At 38.2% G+C, this 6,208-nt stretch overlaps 1 pseudogene; it reads right to left on the bottom strand.

Moving 5' to 3' along the window:
* Positions 1-426: 426 nt before the first annotated feature.
* LOC112934710 (large ribosomal subunit protein eL14 pseudogene) lies at positions 427-1,004 on the bottom strand (annotated as a pseudogene).
* Between the last annotated feature and the right edge of the window lie 5,204 nt (positions 1,005-6,208).

Genomic DNA, 6,208 nt, shown 5'->3' with positions numbered 1-6,208 from the left:
TATATACATATACATATATATTTCTACTTGCCTGCAGTTGTGATTGAGAGGTTACACCTCAGAACGCTGAAAGAGCAGGCATTCTATTTGGCACGAAGGGAAAGCATGCCCTTTGGAGTCAGCTGGATCTGCATTTGAATTTCATTTCCTTTACTTCTTGGCTCTGTAACCTTGAGAAAACCACTAAATAGTTCAAAGTTGAAATTCCAAGGTTGTTATGAGCTGTAAGTACAAGAAACAGAAAGCTATGATCCTGAGGTCTGCAATGGATGCTAGCTGTTGATTATGCCTTTTTCACGAGTGTCCTCTATCTTCAAATTCTACGTGTTTTTTTTTTAAATTTGTCATGTTGTCAGTTTTTTTTTTTTAAACATGTACAAAAGAGAAAGAGCCCTTATTACGTATTTATAATAGCCTCTTAGGCTTTTATGCTTTCTTGCCAGATGCCTTTGGAGCAGGTGCTTTCTGGGCTGGAGCATTCTGACCTTCCTGAGACTTCGGAGGTGCTGCATGCTGGCCTGCAGGCAAAAAAGCGACCATCGTTTTTGCTGGAAACTCTGCAGCAGCTGCTGCAGCAGCACCCTGAGCAGTGGGTGCTTTTTTGGTGCTTTTTGCAGCTTCCTGACATCGAGCTTGATTATTCTGTTCCTCATTTTCTTTGCCTTCCTGACTTTATAATGATCAAAATCTGTCATCTCGGCTTTTCTGTCTCTGGTTTCAGTCTGCAGGGCCCATCTTGTGGCTGCCCATTTTGTGTTGATCTCTGCTTTCTGCCAGGCTTGTCCGACGTACCTCTGGCCGGTGCCGTGTGGGAAGTTGAGAATGAAGTCAGTGAGCTCCATGGATTTGAAAGGCATGACCTGTCTTCTTACCAGACTGCAAGGTCCATCAGCCCAAGCCCTGTTCTGACCAATAGCATGGACAATCCCAACCAGCTTCCCCGGATGAGGCCCCAAGGAGATGGAGGGCACCCGGCCAACCTTCACGAAGCACCCAAACACCATGAAGGAAGAGGGCAATGCCTACTGTGTGCATGCCCATTTTGTAATTTTGTCAGTTTTCGCTTTATTCTAAGTTTTTATTTATTTATTTACTTATTTATTTATTTATTTTTAAAGAATTTATTTATTTATTCATGAGAGACACACACAGAGAGAGGGAGAGGCAGAGACACACAGAAAGTAAGTTTTTATTCAAATTCCAGTTAATTACCATGCACTGTAATATTAGTTTCAGATTTACAATATGGTGATTCAACACTTCCATACAACACCTCATCACAGCAAGAGCACCCCTTCATCCCCATAACCTGTTTGGCCCACCCGCCACCCCGCTCCCCTCTGGTAACTTGAATCAGTTTGGTCTATAGTTAAGAGTCTGTTTCTTGGTTTGTCCCACTCTCTCTTTTTTTCCCCTTCCTTTGCTTTTTGTTTTGTTTCTTAAATTCCACTTAGGAGTGAAAACATATGGTATTTGTCTTTCTCTGACTGATTTGTTTCACTCAGCATAATACACTCTAGTTCGATCCATGTCATAGCAAGAGGCAAGATTTTATCCTTTTTTATGGCTGATATCCCATTGCACATATACTACCTTTTTTAAATCCATTCATCAGTCAATGGACACTTGGGCTGTTTCCATAATTTGACTATTGTAGGTAATGCCACTAAAAACATGGAGGTACATGTCTTCCTTGGAATTAGTATTTTTGTATTCTTTGGCTAAATACCTAGTAGTGCAATTGCTGGATCAAAGGGTAGTTCTGTTTTTAACTTTTCGTGGAGGCTTCATGCCGTTTTCCAGAGTGTTTGCACCAGGTTGCATTCCCACCAGCAGTGTATAGGATATAGGAGTTCCCCTTTCTCCACAGTATCTGTTGTTTCTTGTGTTGCTGATTTTAGCCATTGTGACAGGTGTGAGGTGGTATCTCATTGTGGTTTTGATTTACATTTCCCTTATGCTGAGTGATGTTGAGCATCTTTTCATGTGTCTGTTGGCCTTCTGGATGTCTTCTTTGGAAAAATGTCTATTCACATCTTCTGCCAATTTTTAGATTTATTTATTTATTTATTTATTTATTTATTTATTCATTTATTTATGAAATCAAGAGATAGAGTATGAATGGAAAGAGAAGAGGGAGAGAATCTTTCAAGCAGACCTCCATTGAGCATGATGCCTGACATGGGACTCAATCCCATAACCCATGAGATTATGACCTGAGTTGAAACCTCAAGTCAGATGCTCAACTGACTGAACTACCCAGGAACCCCCTGTCTGCCCATTTTTTAATTGGATCATTCATTTTTTGGATACTGAGTTTTATAAATTCTTTATATATTTTGGATAATAACACTTTATTAGATATATCACTTACAAATATCTTCTCCCATTCAGTAGGTTGCCGTTTAGTTTCATTGATTATTTCCTTTGCTGTGCAGAAGCTTCTAATTTGGATGTAGTCCCAATAGTTTATTTCTGATTTTGTTTACTTTGCTCCAGGGGACCTATCAAAAAGAAATCGCAATGGCCTAAGTCAAAGTAGTTACTGCCTATGTTCTCTTCTAGGATTTGTATGATCGCAGGGTCTCACGTTTAAGTCTTTTATCCATTTTCAATTTATTTTTATGTATGGTATGAGAAAGTGGTCTAGTTTCATTCTTTTGCATGTTGCTATCCAGTTTTCCCAACACCATCTGTTGGAGAGACTGTCTTTTTTCCTTTTTTTTTTTTTAAAGATTTTATTTATTTATTCATGAGAGAGAGAGAGGCAGAGACACAGGCAGAGAGAGAAGCAGACTCCCTGCAGAGAGCCAGAGGTGGGACTCGATCCCAGAACTCCAGGACCACGCCCTGGGCCGAAGGCAAGCGCCAAACTGCTGAGCCACCCAGGCTGCCCTAGACTGTCTTTTTCCATTGTATGTTCTTTCCTGTTTTGTCAAATATTAATTGACCATGTAATTGTGGGTTCATATCTGGGTTTTCTATTGTGTTCTATTGATCTATTTGTCTATTTTTGTGCCATTACCATAATCTTTTGATTACCACAACTTTGTAATATAACTTGAAGTCTGGAATTGTGATGCCTCCAACTTTGTTTTCCTTTTTCAAGGTTGCTTTGGCTATTTGGGATCTTTTGTGGTTCCATAAAAATTTTAGAATTGTTTGTTCTAGTTCTGTGAAAAAAGCTCTTGGTATTTTGATAAGTATTTGCATTTAATCTATAGATTGCTTTGGTTAGTAGAGAAATTTTAACTATTTGTTCTTTCAATCCATGAGCAGGGAATGTCTTTCCTTTTTTGTGTGTGTCACCTTCAATTTTTTTTATCAGTGTTTTATAGTTTTCAGAGTACAGGTCTCTCGCCTCTGTGCAAGGTCTATTCCTTGATATCTTACTGTTTTTAGTGCAATTGTAAATTAGATTGATTCTGTAATTTCTCTTTTTGCCGCTTCACTATTGGTGTATAGAGATGCAACAGAATTTTAAGATTTTATTTATTTATTCATGAGAGACACACACACACACACAGAGAGAGAGAGAGAGAGAGAGAGAGAGGCAGAGAGAGAAACAGGCTCCATGCAGGGAGCCTGATGTGGGACTTGATCCCAGGACTCCAGGATCACACCTTGGGCTGAAGGCAGGCGCTAAACTGCTGAGTCACCCAGGGATCCCTGCAACATATTTTTGAATGTTGATTTTGTATCCTGCAATTTTACTAAATTCATTTATCAGTTCTGGCAGGGGTTTTATTTTGTTTTATTTTTTCTTAGTCTTTTGGGATTTTCATGAATATTTCATGTCACAAACAGTGAGAGCTTTGCTTCTTCTTTGCAGATTTGGGCATATTTTATTTCTTTTAGTCATCTGATTGCTGTGGCTAGGACTTTCAATGGTATACTGAATAAAAGCAGGGAGAATGGACATCCCTGTCTTGTTCCTGAATGTAGGGGAGAAGCTCTCACTTTTCTCCCACTTAGGATGATATTAGCTGTAGGTTTTTCATATATGACCTTTATTATGTTGAGGTATGTTCCCTCTAAACATTTGTTGAGAGTTTTTATCATGAATGGATGTCAAATACTTTTTCTGCATCTATGGAAATGATCATATGGTTCTTATGCTTTCTTTTATTAATGCGACCTACCATATTGGTTGATTTGTGAATATTGAACCACTCTTGAAATCCAGAAATAAATCCCTTGACTTATCAAGGAATCAATCATTTGATTATGGTGAATGATTTTTAATGTACTGTTGCATTTGGATTGCTAGTATTCTATCGAGAATTTTTACATCCATGTTCATCCATTCTTTTCTCCTCTTCTCCCCACATTTTAGGTATAAATTGTTATATTTTATGTCTTTTTTTGTGAGCTCCCTGATTTATTTTTTACAGAAATATTCATTTTTACTGCTTTTGTGTTTCTTGCCTTATACTGTCACTTTTGGTCTCTCTTTTTTATTCAAAGAGTCCCCTTTAATATTGCTTGCAGGGCTTTTTTAGTGGTCAAAAACTTCTTTAGTTCTTATTTGTCTGGGAAGCTCTTTATCTCTCCTATTATTTTTTTTAAGTTTTTATCTATTTACTCATGAGAGACACACAGAGAGAGGCAGAGACACAGGCAGAGGGAGAAGCAGGCTCCATGCAGGAAACCCGATATGGGAATCGATGCAGGGACCCCAGGATCATGCCCTGAGCTGTAGGCAGATGCTCAACCACTGAGCCATCCAGGTGTCCCTCTCTTTCTATTCTGAATGATAGCTTTGCTTGATAGAATATTCTTGGCTGCAAATTTTTCCCATTCAGTATTTTGAATATATCATTCTACTCCCTTCTGGCTTGCCATGTTTCTGTTGAAAAATCTCCAACTAGCTTTATGAGTTTTCCCTTATAAGTTAATGGCTTCTTTAGTCTTGCTGCTTTTAAGATATTTTTCTTTATCATTATATTCTGCAAATTTAATTACGTCTTAGTGCTTGCCTACTTTTGTTGATTTTGATCAAAGTTCTCTCTGTTTCCTGGATCTGGATGCCCATTTACAACACCTGTTATTAAAAATATGGGGTAGATAACAATTGATTTGCAGGACAGGGGTAATAAACTTAGTGTTAAGTCTATGACATTGGATAAATATGGATTTAGGACCAGTGACAGAAAAGCTTACTTGCCTTATGGACTACCACTACCCATTTTCACACCCACCTCTGTCTCTAATATCCCAACATTCAATGCCTCTGTGCCACTCTGAACACCAACCCCCCCCCCCATGTGTTGCTTTATTGTTGCCTGCCCTCTTGGAATAGCACTGTATTTGTTAGACTTGTTCAACCCCTATCAAAACTAGCGCCCATTATTTTTTTCTTGGTAAACTTAATGTTAAAGAGATTGAAAATGTGTAATCCTTTATAGCTTAGATATTTGCATTTTGACAGGAGGATTGTATCAGTTAAATTTTGCCATATTTCAAGCAGTGGAAAAACCAACTCTGGCTAACTTTTATTGTTGGGGGGAAATAAGAGCTTCATTGGGGTATAATTCATCTACCAAATAATTCTGCCATTAAAGTACATGATTCAATGTTTTATAGTAGATGCACCTAATTGTGCAACCATCACCACAATTTTAGAATCTGGATAACTTTTTTAGAAAGGAGAATATATTAGAACGATATTAGGGATGTCAAGAAATGATGAAACCAGACTTGGAACAAGTCAAGATCCAAAATAGCACTGTAGGGTGAAGACATGGCTCACAGCTGAGAGACTCTGGTGGGGCACCACTGCTGCCACGGCAGTCTCACATGGGCTTCTTGGGTTGTTGCTTACTTACCTCACATTCTATGTCTTGGAAAAAAACTGTCTAGTAGGTTTTGATAACCACCTGACTATACTGAGCCTTAAAAAGTAGGAAGTAGACAACTAGTTTTAGCATCTCACATAGATTACACACGATGTAGGAAAAAAGTTGTTCCACAAAAAACAAATAGAGTACTTTCAGGGCAAGACACTAGATATTGAGACCCAAATGACAAATGCTTACTATCAAGGTTATTGGATATTAATTAAAACCCCAAAAATATATAGTCATGGTGAAATTTCAGAATAAGAGGGATTCTTTTTTTAAGAGACACATTATTGTATTTGGAACATTGTTTACTTGGCCACCAAATGAGACCAACTGTCTTGAGGAATTAGCTCCTCCAGATAATT

This window comes from Vulpes vulpes, chromosome 11, assembly GCF_048418805.1.
Source record: "Vulpes vulpes isolate BD-2025 chromosome 11, VulVul3, whole genome shotgun sequence".
NCBI lineage: Eukaryota > Metazoa > Chordata > Mammalia > Carnivora > Canidae > Vulpes > Vulpes vulpes.
This window is presented reverse-complemented; position numbering and strand designations above follow the sequence as displayed.